The 14,401-nt window shown below is 29.3% G+C and overlaps 1 protein-coding gene and 1 long non-coding RNA gene across 3 annotated transcripts in view; one reads left to right on the top strand and one right to left on the bottom strand.

The window, feature by feature from the left end:
- Positions 1-14,401, top strand: part of LOC142329714 (uncharacterized) — a 246,437-nt gene that overhangs the window by 14,581 nt on the left and 217,455 nt on the right. The gene's annotated exons all lie outside the window — the stretch shown is intronic.
- The window catches only part of LOC142329694 (uncharacterized), a 110,898-nt gene continuing 106,967 nt past the window's right edge, over positions 10,471-14,401 (bottom strand). Inside the window, exon 3 of the long non-coding RNA XR_012757566.1 lies at positions 10,471-10,546. This is a non-coding gene — a long non-coding RNA (uncharacterized LOC142329694). The remainder of the gene's footprint in view (positions 10,547-14,401) is intronic.

Here is a 14,401-nt window from a genome sequence, read left to right as displayed (position 1 = left end):
CGTTGCGGCAACACACTGTTACCGTAATGTACCGAAAGTCTTCCCTGAATTTCGGCCCCTGATACACCTTCCGACCACAAAAAACGGATCACTGAACGTTGTTCTTCTTTGGTGCAAACAGAAAGCGGAGCAGCCATGGTTAACGGCAGGGCAGCGATAATGGAACTAACCTAGCAGCATCAAACCTGCACAGACGTAACAATTAAACCTCGCATGCGTCATCTACGCAACACAACAGTACTACCAACATAATCAAAAATATAACTAAATTGCGGATAATAATTGACTTACCCTCATAATTTAGAATCGTATTATTTTTATTTATATATTTACTTCAGTCTCCTTAATAATAAGTATTGGTATAAAGTTTAGTAACCTTCTCCGGTTTCGTTTTTGTTTTCATTTTGTTTATGATATCATAATAATTTTTAAAAAATATAGCATTAGATACATTTATTGTAGCGTTTATTTATTTATAGCGTTACATCTATTTAAATAGTAATAAAGGGACTTTTACTCTAACCTAATCTTTCAGGTAAGATTGTTGAATTAATAATTGTATAAATATTTCATTTTAATAAAAACTAAACTATCAGATTTTATTGTAAAAGTATTCATTCAAATTAATTAGTTTTTTTAGTAAAAAATCAATTTATTATACTGATACGTATCTTCTCTGATAACTGCGGCAAATATGAATCAATTTTAATAACATTAACATGACTAGGTAGGAACTAGCTTGGTTTATGCTGCTAGACAAACATAAAGAAATATTAAAGTAACATTCAACTCATTAACGCAACTTTTGGAACGCCTTATTTCTTTAGACGAAAAAATTATTTATATAGCTGAATGGAAATTAGTTAGTTCTGGTATTACTTTCGAATAACTTATCCGTTTTAAATGAAACTTCCTATCTTGGTCCCGACTCAAATTTAGGCTATAAGTCGTTAAAGATTGATTTTTCGCTATTCTTGATCAGAATGTCACTTCAGTTAAAAATGAATAAGAACGATTCCTAATTTAATCTTAGGATAATTTGAAATAAGACTTTTTTAAAAATAATTATTCAATAAATTAAACTTTCCTGAGATTACTAGTACTCTCTTAGATTCGTAGGGGGCAAATTGGTTGTCATCATAAATATGTCACAACTATAAAAAAGTGAAAATATATAAAATATTTCTCACAGAATAGGAGGAAATAACTTTTTTTTTAAATTTTAATGATGTATATCACTAATATAAGTTCATTTAAAATTTATTATAATTTTTTTCTAATAGTTATATTATTTTTAATAAATGACATAATTATTTTTAAGGTTTTCCATAAAAGCAGGGGTTCGACTTGTAATCTACGCGTTTTTTTTTCAAGAAACTAACTATTTTGATAATCAAAGAAGTTTCTTACAAAAATTTCCTAGAAAGATTAGATGAAAACTTAGGGTAAAAAAAAAAGAATAAATATTCCTGCATTACAAAGAGCCTTAACTCACATTAGTTAGAACTCATTACATCTTATCTATACACACCACTTCTTATTTTTATTATGACTCCAGTATCTCGAGTCTTTTTTTCTTGGAAACAACATTTTTATACGAGAAGCGTTTTAAAAATATTGATATGATAAAATTAAATTAAAAAAATAAATAAAACCGACTTACAAATAAAAAAAAAAACTGTGCTAAAACTTAAACAAAAAAAAAAAAACAATTGTTAACGCACCTTACTAACCCTTTTTTGACATGGATATAAAAAATAAAAAAAATATATGATGAGCTGAAAAATTGTTTTTTTTTTTAAATTTTAGTGAAATTATTTTAAATTTTATAACTTTCACATGGAAAAATATTTTTAATAATGAGATATATTTTTAATAATGTACATATTTTTTAATAGTACATTACGCAACGAGCCTATAATGAATGATAGCCATTAATGCACGAGTGCGAAGTAGGTTACTACGACACGAGTTCTGGTGAGTGTCATAAACCTCGCAAGAACGTTAATGACCATTGTAGAAAGCTGGATACCGTATTTTTTCTACGGCCGAGAAAATATTGGAATTATTGACTTAAATTAATGATAGAATCCATTGTTTACGGAAGTCTTTTTTTTAATTTTTCAAATAATACATTAAACAGTACATTTCTGTGGCAATAGGTTATTAGTCATAAGGTTCTACCTTCTCTTTAATATCGAACGATGTTAAAAACATTTCTTTCTCAGAATCCGACATAATTAAGAAAAAAATAACAGTGTAATACAAAAACCTTTTTCTTTTTTTTTAACCTCCGGAACCACCGTTAGGTACTACTTCAGAGGATGAGATAATGACAATTATTGTAGCGTATGAAAATGCCATGCCTGACCGAGATTCGAACCCGGGATCTCCGGATGAAAGGCCGAGACGCTACCACTCGCACCACGGAGACCGACGTAATGTATAGAAACTTATTTACCTATTCGCGTACTTTCAAATATTAAACTCTGCTTGTTTACCACTAAATCGGATTAAAATCAAAGCAGAAAACAGCTGATATATTAAGCAGCAATACAGATTGTATTTAGAACTGAAGACTTCATTTCTAGTAGAAGCGACTTTCAGGAAATAAAATTGAATTTACCTTATTACCGTGGTCTAGAAGCCGAGGACATAAATTAAATCGCTGGGGGTGATCAACAGATATGTTGATCGCAAATTTTCACACTCTCTGGCGATTTTTTTCCGTAGAATGCGCTACACTTTGTTTTTTGACAAACCAATAAGATATGAAATTCGCTTTGTATTAATGCGTGGGCTACGCTGAATATGCCGAATCACACGACGTTTGTTAAATCATTAACAAGATGATTTACTTGGCGTTCAATAGAAAACGAACACGTTGGAAATGACTCTTCCGTAAGTAAATGCACATATACCGGAAAAACGTTTTTTTTTTTTGTATTTGGAAACCCCCTTCCAGAAAATCTCTCCTGATATTCATGTCAAGAAGCTTCAGAATTTCAGTTACAAAATCCATAAACAAAAATTATATCGTCATATTCCTCGTTACAAAATTGGCATTTTTACACTACTATGTGATAATACTACACTTCCTTTAATCTGTATGATAATTTACAAAAGATTTCAATGAAGTACGCAATTTTCATTGTTGAGCAACTGTTAGTATTGACAACCTACTAATAATATTTTTTTTTTAATATTTAAAAAATAACATACATTCATTGTAGTTTTTTATGTAATATTTTTTTATAAATTTTGTATTTTTTAAAATTATTTTCAGTGATTAACGTTTTTGTTTTTTAAAAATTATCTTTATTAGATGTAGAATGTACGACTTTAGAATGTATACGACTTTCTATTTTTCGTCTGTTTTACTTCAATAAAAAAACCATTTTAAAAAGTTTTTATTTACTTTTTATTGCCTGTATTTACATTAATTTTCTCAGAATTAAATTCTCTACAAAATTTTGTTACTAAATCTTCTGCATCTATTATTCATTTAACAATGCTACTGTACTACAAACCTAAAAAAAATGGTTTTCGACAAAATATTTTGCATCGGATATCTTAAAAACTACTAGAGTTACAGTTCTGGGACTTGTTTTATCCTATTTCCCAGCTTAAATTACATAAGAAACAACCAAATTTACTCCTTAATTTAGATTAAAAAATTGACAGTAGGGCTTCTTTTTATTAGAAAGGCCGAAATCCGGGTGAAATATTTCGCTAGCTGTAACTCGAAATCAAAGCGTTTCCAGACCTATGTTTATATAAACTTTTTTCATTATTTTTACCAGTAGAAGATGTCCTGAAAGTTTCTCCATTTCTTCATACACTCTGCGAATACATTGATATACGTATAATTTTTTAAGTGTGCTTTTAATCTTCTTTATCTGATTCATTAAGATGCAAATAGTTAGTTTACCATGATGTAGATTAAAAAGTATCATAATACAAAAGAAATCAATCTTTTTTTTAAAAAATGAAAACTGAAATAATCACTAATAATATAACCGAATTATGTAAAAAAAGGTTGGTTTTGTTCGTTCCACTGCGGTCACAACTTACAGTGGAGCCGTCATGGTTTATTTCTGAATACTCCTGAAGACCTAATAACAGCCGTACCAAATAAATTAATTTTCTTTCAAAATTTAGCATAATAAACAGTTTTTAAAATCAGTTGTATAAGTTTATCTAAGAACCCGATTCACGCCAATAGTTGAAGAAATAACCCATAGTTGAAAAAGAGCATTTTCAATTTAAAAAAAGAAATATTTGGAAACAATTTTTTTTATAATTTAAAATTGCATTTATATTAATTTTAAAATACAACTAAATTCTACAATGACAATTTAAAATGTAATATTAGAAACAAAAAAAAAACCATTTCAAAATTTTGTTTTATTATTATTATTATTCGCAACATATAAGAATAAGCTACTTGGACTTAAATCAATCAGTTTTTGTTACGAAGGATAATACTTATCAAAGAATTGATAACTTTAAAAATTTTATTTACCCAACATATGCGATTTAAAGCATAAAAAATTAGTTGGTAACATCCCTAAATCAATAAACCACCTCTAAAAAAAAAAAGATAAAAAAATGTACAACGTATTTTATATTTTTCATAAAACTGATCATTTTCTTTATAAAATTAATAATTATTTATAAAAATACGGTAAAGTAACTTAGTTTTTTAATTCCCATAAACTGTCATAACTTATTAATCACGTGATATTAGACGAACAAAAATATAATTATACAAAAAAATTACGCTTTAAAATATGACACGATCTCTGATAAAACTTTACTGCTCATCCAATAATGGAAGAATTATCAGGATAAATTTACGGCTAAAACCACACTCAAATTTAAATAAAACCATTGATAAAATAATTCAATCAGAAAATAATTATTCAAATTGGCCCAGCAGTTTCTTTTTAAGCGAACATCGATGCATACATATATACTCGTATAAATAAATCAACACACAGAACTTGCCGAGTTAAAAATTTTATGTTGTGAGTTACAAGTTGTATATAGGTTCAAGTTGTTGTATGTTCAACAAGGTTATTGTTATCATTAAATAATATCGACTATTAAGAAAGAAATAAAAAGAAAATAAATCTTAATACGTAATAGTTTAACCTAATAAAAAAATATAACCCAATAACCTGCATATTTAAAATTTTTTTCCTTTAAATAAAGAGAATAGGTTTTGTAATGTGATTAATATAGTTTGACATTGACAGGAGGGTAACAATGACAGCAATGTCTCTTTTATTCTCATTGACATCATGGAATATTAATGATAAGGTAATATTAACAAAATGACTAATCGTAATACTGGTTATAAAATACGATGGTCTTTATGTATGCTCAATACTTAACCGTTAACAAAAATAGAATTTATCTTTATGTTACATGGAAAATGTTTTTCTTTTATTTTCCCAGTCATTTCTCTTAAATTAAACAAATAAAATAATTAAAATTAAATGTGGGTTAATCGGTAAGCACCATCGCTTTTTAGAAGTTTATTTCTAAATAAAGATATCGATCAGATTGCCTGTGTTATAAATGTACCAGACTGCCATGAATAAGAGTCTTAAATTATTAACCTGAAATAAAGCAGAGAAGTAGTTCTTATGACTTACTGGATTTATATTTATAAAGTAAAGACATCAGTCACTATCGTGACATGTAAAATTTTATTTACAATTTATGAACCGATTCAAATGTTCTTGTATTCAATACGTCGTTTAAAGTGAATGGGTTACACGTTGGATTTTCCTCGAACTACTCTATGCACATAAAAATACGAGATCTATTTTTAGTATTACGTAAATTATTTTCTAAGTTATTTCATCTATAATATATTTTAAATAATTATTTGGATATTTTAAAATCATTAATTAACGAAAAAGAGTTAATTTTTGTACATTAAACAAGTATGATTTTTGACACCATGTAAAACGAAAAAAGTTATCCTTTGAAAAAACGAAATATTTTTTCAGATTTTTCAGCACGTAGGGAAAATTTCAATTTTCTTTTCGTGGGTTAGAGAGAATTAAAGCGGTTTAAAAAACAATAACATTTGATTCCAAGACAGTTACCGATACAGTTGAAACCGGTTGTTCTACATAAAATAGTAAAAAAAAATCACTAAGAAATTTAAGTACGTGAAATATCTTACTTAAACCTGTAATTGACATAATTACCGACAATATTGCGGACATAATAAATTGCAGGTAAATAATTGAGATAAAAATCAATATACCGGGTGTCCTTAAAAGGTGAAGCCAAACTTTAGGAAGTGATTCTACTTACCATGCTGAAGGAAAAATATCCAGTGAACATATTTCAAAAATTTTCCTCTCTCCGCCATTTTCTGTTTTTTTTTAAGAAAAAAAAAATTTTTCAAGAACGCTTGACGATAACGCAATAAAATTTGGAACTTTATTTTAAAGTAACATTTTTTAATAGGAAAAAAATAACGATACTCTTCGTTGACAAATTTCAAAATGGCGGTCGTTTCAATTTTTCAATCTTAAATAAGATAGGAATTATAAGATTTACCAAATTGTGTTGTGTTACGAAAATTATGAAGCATGGTTTTTTTTTGTGAGTAAAACGACACCTTAACAGTAAAGATCCGACGACAAAGAACAGAGTTATTGATAAACGTAGCCCTCAACCGATATGGCGGCCATCTTGTTTTTTTATTATCGTAACTCCCTTGATAACTAAATTAAAGTTCCGGAGTAAAGAAAAAAAAATCAAATTTTCTGATTAAAATTGCAAAAACTTCAACATTATGGAAATTTAATAATTATTATAAGAACTTTCCTAGAAACAATTCATAGTAAAAAAAAAAAATGTGGAAAATCAAATATGTAGTTTATTCAAATAAATTTTGAAAATTAAATAATAAAAAATATATAAACTAGATATTCAAACAAATTTTAATTATCAAGAAGGATATATAAATAAGTATTCTGTGAAAATTGCAACTGAAACAGCTGGTTTTTCTTTCTTTTACCTTTTTGTCACCTTCTGTTTCCCCGTCCCCCAGAGCCGGATCCGCAACTAAACATAAACTCAGCAACGGGGGGTACCGTCGCCTCAAAATACCTCGGAAGGACGCAAGGGCGTCCTTCCTACCTGGGCGAGGTCCGACCAGGTAGTCGGGAAAGTGAAGAGTTCCCAAAAGGGAACTCCCCATCGGGACTCCGGTCTTGATGCCTTGCCTTTAATGGGGAACCCCCAGAGAGATCCTCCACGGGAACTACGGTCTTATTTTATTTATTTCACCGGTTTTTTTTACTTACATTTTTTTCTTCACCTGTAAAAAAACGGTTTCTTGTTTTATTTCTTCCATTGAATTGTGATATCTGTGCTCTGAATTTTGAAAATCTTTGTTTTTTATTGAAAATTGTCATTAATCATATTAATTGTCACTTAAAATGAGTCAAAATTATACAAAGAATGAACTCGCTGATATGCATTTTATATACGGTTTTGCCAATGGCAATGCGAGGAAGGCAAAAAGGCTTTACCAAGGAAAGTATCCGAACCACCGTCAGCCAGATAGAAAATTATTTTCACGTCTTCATACACGTTTAAGTGAAACTGGGACATTTAAAGCCGTCATAGTTGGTAACGGTAGACCTAAAACAGTTTCAATGCCGCAGGTAGAAGAAACGGTTTTCAACAAGTTTGCTCAGGATCAAAAATTATCGTGTAGAAGAGTTGCTATCCAAGAAAACATTATCTCTTAATACAGTATGGAACATTTTACACTCGCAATTATTGTATTCGTACCATTTGCAACGGGTACAAGCTCTTCTACCAGGTGATAACCGATCAAGTATTGCATTCAGTAGGAATTAACAAGTGTGCCCGTAAGCCGGAGTAGATATCTAACATTCTTTTTAAAGACGAGGCGTCTTTCACTAAGGATGGTATAAACAACTTCCACAACCTATATGTTTGATGTGAGGAAACTTCTCGTGCAGTATTTCAAACACGAAATCAACACAGGTTTTCTCTGAATGTTTGGGGAGCAACCTACATGCTTTCTTTTTGCGGGCCTTTTTTTTCGGGCCTTTATTTTTGCCACACACATTGACAGGCGACTCATATTTGGAATTCATAACAAATGACCTACCTGAACCTCTAGAGGACATTCCTTTGCAAAGCACAATGAACATGTGGTTCATGCATGATAGTGCGCCTGCCCGTTTTGCAATTGGCGTCAGAGAAAAATTAACTGATCGTTTTCAAGGAAGATAGATTGACCGGGGCGTTCTCATTAGTTGGCCTGCACGCTCCCCAGATCTGAATACGTTAGACTACTATTATCTATGAGATGTGAAGTCTCTTGTTTACTCAACAACTGTCGATTTTCATCAGTTACAGGTTAGAATTGTCCACTCTTTTCAAAAAATCAGGGAGTAGCCAGGATTTTTTGAACGTGTACATCAGTCACTAAACGTGTAGATTGTTGTGTTAGAATGAATAGAGGTCACATTGAACATTTGTTGTGATTCTCATCAGAAAACAAACAAAATTTCACGTGCTCTTAAAATAATTATTATTAAATATCCATGATATTGAATTTTTAGCAATTTTAATCAGAAAATTTGATTTAGTTATCAAGAGAATCTCGATAATAAAAAGAAGATGACCGCATATCAGTTAAGGCCTACGTTTTGCATTAACCGAGTTGTTGGTCATCGGATTTTTACTATTACGGTGTCGTTTTGTTCACAGAAAAATATAACACACTTAAATAAATCTAATAATTCCTAATATATTTAAAATTGAAAAGACCGCCATTTTGAGATATGTCAACGAAGAGTATCGTTATTTTTTTTTCGTATTAAAAAATGTTAGTTTTATTTCGTTATCTCCAATCGTTCTTAAAAATAATTTTTTTCTTAAAAGACACAAAACAGCGGACAGACAGGAAAACCTATGTTCACTGGAAACTTTTTTCTTCAGTATGTTAAGTAGGATCTACTTCCTAGAGTTTGGCCTCACCTTTTAAGGACACTATATATAAAATAACATGTCATGAGTCATTCATAATCAATGCCCAGCAAAAACTATTGAAGATAAATTGATAAAAATTTGTATAACGTTCTTCTTACGATGTAAGTGCACATTACGAAAGGGTTTTTTGAAATTTCGAGTTTAAAAAGGAAAACGGATCTTTGAATTTTGTTTGAAACCCGGCTACTACTTTTTGAAATTCTCAGTATCAAATTAAGATATCAACTTGATTTTTTGTCAATATTTAAAAATCAGTTTCTAGATTCTCACCCTTGAAATGGGTGAAGAAAGGTAAAAATATTTTGAAAAATGATTGTAGATTTTTCCCCATTTCCGAATATACTAAACAAGATATTCAGTAGATTTGTACAGGAAAATAATTTTCAAATGAATATCTAAAAAAACCATTTAGTGATTTTTTTTAATTTCGATTTATTTAAGGGGTGCAATGGTATACAGCGCGGTGGCCAACCAACACAGCCACTACCAATGTTACTGTACGTGCGACGCGACTGGCTGCACCTGTTTCCGGTTACTTGACTAAAAAACATAAAATAAAAATAAAAATTGACCGTGACAGGAAACGCAAGTAACCATATAGAGTGGGTGAAGTCGCGACAGGGATTCCAGTATATTTATAAAATACATTTATTTAAAAAAGTTGATTTTAGTTATTTATTTATATTATTTATTCGTGTAATAATTATATGCTTATGCCCAGTTATAGTTAGTTTTTTTTTTATGAAAGTTAAATATTTAGCTTCTAAAAAATGCCAAGGCTGAACGGGATTCGAACCCAGAATCTTCCGAATAAAACACAGATATGCTACTTCTCTACCTCTTATTTATATACATCGATTAATACAGATAACATAACTGGTATGTTATAGATGGGAAGTTAGCATGAGACTAATCAGTACTGAATAATCTTATTTTTTTTAGGAGATTTTAATACGGTATAAAAAAAAATTAAAAATTAATTAATAAACAAGATTAATCTAAAAAGCTAATTTAAGATGATAAATTGAACTTTTCCCCCTTTGAAATCGTACAAATTAAGACTTTTATAAACGCATACTTTTACTTAATTACTTAAAATTAATTAACTTTTTAAAATAAATAAGGGCTAAATATCAACAATTAGAAAAGCTATTAATTTTCTTCGCAGGACTAGGGTTAACAATTAATTCAACTGCACAAATTAAAATTCTTTCTAATAAAGCTGTTTACTTTTTTTATAACTTACGACTAAGCTTCGTTTGTCTGAATAAAAGCAAACTTGTTTGACAAAATTCGAAAAAATAAATCTTTTGATAATATGGTTTTTATTTTTTAAAACCTTATTTTATTTTAGCTGATTTTTTTTTTATAAAAAAAGGAAACTTGTTTTATTCAATTTTTTTATTACCGTATTTCTTTTTTATATTACAGCTGTGGAAAGTTAAAATGTAATTTCTTTTTTTCGTTAAAACGCTCCTCCAACCTGAAAATAAAAATAAATATTAATTTATTTAGAGACGAAGCCTCACGGTTTCTCTCTCTATATTTACTTATTCTTATATATTCAGGAGACGAGTAGATTAACACGTAATACAACGTTTTCTTAAATCATACAACCGTTTATTCTGATGGAGAACAAAGAGAAATATGCTCGATCCCTTAATCATTTTTAAACATAAAATCTCGAACTATTATCAGTTTGCAGATAACAAAATTGTATCTACTCATCCAATGACTATTTATTTAAAAGGACTAGAAAATTCTACGAAAATTGTGCAAAAAAAATGATTCACTACTTGTGCTTCGTAGATAAAACACAAACTTTCACCGGAATATCAAATCGATTTTATTTGTAACAAAATCAAACCACATTGTTTCACTTAAAAGAATTTTAATAAAATTAAATTCGTCTATTTTCATCTGAAATATATCTTTTGAGGTTCCCTTAAAAGTTAAAACAAGTTTTTTTAAAAAATTAAAAAAAGCCTATCATATAATTTTTTTTTTTTTAATCATAAATTCGATTCATGTCGACGACATTTACCAAATTAAATTTTTTATTTTACTCATACATGTAAATGTACAAACTTTACTAAAAACAGTTGTCGCGCAATATTAAAAAACAAAAAAAAAAAAAACAATATCCTCATTTGTCAAACTAGGCAACACAATTTTTTTACGTATTTTTCATATAAATCAACACAATACGTATATTTCAGCTTTAAATAAAGTCTTATTATAGCTCTAAAACATCCATTTAAAACAGCCGTTTTACATAAAACATCTTCTCTGGATTTATTTAAACAAGAATTAAAAAGTTTTTTTGTAAAAACATGTTGATAAATTTATAAAAAAAATATATCTATATAATAATTTAAAAAAAAACCATCATAAAAACCATGAATTTTCTTTAGCTCTGTTTTAACATGTACATAAACATGTGCTGAAATAATTCTCATTAACGCCTTCTAAATTGCAATTTATTATATTAATATATATTTAGCAGGGATTTTATATCTTTACATAAATATTATTTAACATTATTACATTTTAAAATATTAACCATATTATTTTATACTATAATTAATTGTGTATTTTTTAATTAAAATTTTATCATGGTTTCTCTTGATGCATTCATATAATACATTTTTCTATCTGATTTATATGATTTTATAAATCAACTAATCGATAAATAGATTTCTTTATCGATTAAATAAGATATTTATTTTTGGATATTATTACTTTAAAACAATAAATTACGAGTAAGACTATAAATCTGACCTTGTAAAGTACGATTATCTATAGAAAAAAAAGGGAGAAAAATTTTGGGGAGATTACGTAATAACTTATGGTTAACAAAAGGTCAAATCACTTGAAAAAGAATAATATTCAAAATTCATTTTCTAGTTTCCATAACGCTAAAACTCATTGAATTTATTAGTATTCTTCTTTCGATTTAAAATTAAATATCATGATAGGTAATAATTTTTAAACAATATGTTACAATAACAAAAAAAGAAGATAGAAATGTAACAAGTGATGCCTCAAAATAATAATTATTTAAATTAGGGAAAGCGAGATAGCGGATTTTAAATACTATTTAACGCAGCCAATCGTTTAAAATAATCGCATCGAAGTCGGTTTATAATTTTATCAGAAGATACCAAAGCACGATTTTAATATGGAAAATCCTAAATGGTATCGAGACGAATTTTTTATAAGTACTACACCTTGCTATGTAATGTCATGCCTGACCGGGATTCAAACCCGAGGTCTCCGGATGAAAGAACAAGACGCTACCACTTGCGCCACGAAAGCCAACTACAGCTTTTAACCTAAACTCAACATTTCTAATAACATTAATTAATTATATGAGAAACAGTTAATCGGTTTTATAAAATGTATTATCAATGAAATCCTTTTAATGAGAACTTTTATAAGGTATTATTTTTTTAATGTCTTGCACATTTAAGATTCTTTTAAATCTTTTTTAAATCAAATATATCCCTACAAATCGCTGTCATCTTTACTTTTCTTTAAGATTATACATGTTACAAACAGGTTTATATACCAGTAAGTCTAGTGATAAAAAAACTGTCGCAGTAGTGCGTCAGAAGGGAGGATTTCTGGTTTTAGTTAACAAAGAAACAATATTGCACTAATATAATGATTTCTAAAATAACATTGCATTCAGTGTAGTTCCAAATCTTCTTTGGACTAAAACCTGATGTTTTGGGACCATTGGGAAACCAGCTTGCACCTAGTGGTGCTCCCAAAAATCTAATCTTGGCTTTCTAACGTGTCACTCTTCAAATTTTAACATACAACCTTGAAAATATACCCAAAAACCAAGTATTTTGCATTTAATTAATCTTTAATTGGGTTCAACTAAAATCAATAGGGTTCTATTTCTACTAGATTTACATCATCCTACAAAGTTTCATCGAAAAATTGCGCTCAGTAGAGCGAAAAAACTGAAAATGTATCCAAAAACTCCGTTTTTGGTTTTAATTCTGATTCCTGTAAACTGATTCGCTTGAAAATCAATAGGGCGTATTCCCAACAGGTTTACAACATCACATAAAGTTTCGTCAAAATTGGTTAAGATGTGCATTTGGTACAGCGGACGAAAAAAAATTTATACATACTTCTAAATTATTCATAAATAATGCAGAATCGCGTTCAGAAGACTCCAAAACGTAAAGAAAAGTTGGACCCTCTCCCCCGACACACTGGTAGAAAATCTGACCGGGCGCAGTAGCGATTTCTACAAATTCTTTGGAAATTCGCTGAAAAACTTATACGAAAAAATCAGTAAATTCTTAAACATTGCTTTTATGTAATATTTAGTAACTTTTTAAGTAAATATTCTCGAATAACTTAATTTAAAAAAAAAAAAAATTGCATACGTAATATTTATTCTCGTTATTACATAAATAATTAATTGGTAATATCTTTTTAATATTTAATGTAATATTAACACTCTTAGCGCCATGTGTATCAATCTGATACATTTTTAGCAATGTCAAAACGGCCACGTGTATAATTTTGATGCACACGTAATGATCTTGTTTGATAAATAAAAAATGTCTGGCCTGGGGTGAAGTTTTACTGATTTAGGCGTGGCGCTAAGAGTGTTAAGCTATATTAGTTTCTTTTAATATGACTAAATTTGCAGCAACAACCTGCGTGTATGTACACGCGCATTATCGTGGTGAAAAAAAATTTTTTTGACCATATGTAAACGTTGTAACCTGAATAGTTTGGCAACCTTGAATCAGTCCAGTAGTGAAAGGTAATAATACTTTCCAGGTAATTCTTTATCTGGAAAGAGACACCATACCACGAGAATCCCCAAAAAACCGTAACCATGGCTTTTCGCTTTCTTTGGCCACTTTCAATTGTTCACACCCACTATTTGGTCTCTTGAACCTAACGGTAAATTCATGTTTCATGTACTGTTATATAACATCGAAGAAATTCAGAGGAATCGCATTTAAATAACTCTGAACACCCTAGAGAATTGTTCAGTCAAGCGCGTTTTGGTCGACTGTTAACAAATGGACCACCCATCAAGTGGAATGCTTTTTAATACCCAACAAAATCGTGTAAAATATTGTGGTTACGGTCCATCGAGATGTTTGCGATACCACCAAAGTTCGCTTTATTTTTAATCGGTAATCGTTTAATACGGCAATGTGAATTTCTGTAAACTGTTTTGTCAGTCGCAACGGCTTTTGTGCGCCCCGAACGTTAACCATCTGGAATGGATGTACGACCACGTTTAAATTAAGCCGCCCACTTTTTTACGTCCAAAACGAAAATGAATCCACTAAAG

The sequence above is a fragment of the Lycorma delicatula genome, chromosome 9 (assembly GCF_047948215.1).
Source record: "Lycorma delicatula isolate Av1 chromosome 9, ASM4794821v1, whole genome shotgun sequence".
In the NCBI taxonomy this organism is placed as follows: Eukaryota; Metazoa; Arthropoda; class Insecta; order Hemiptera; family Fulgoridae; genus Lycorma; species Lycorma delicatula.
This window is presented reverse-complemented; position numbering and strand designations above follow the sequence as displayed.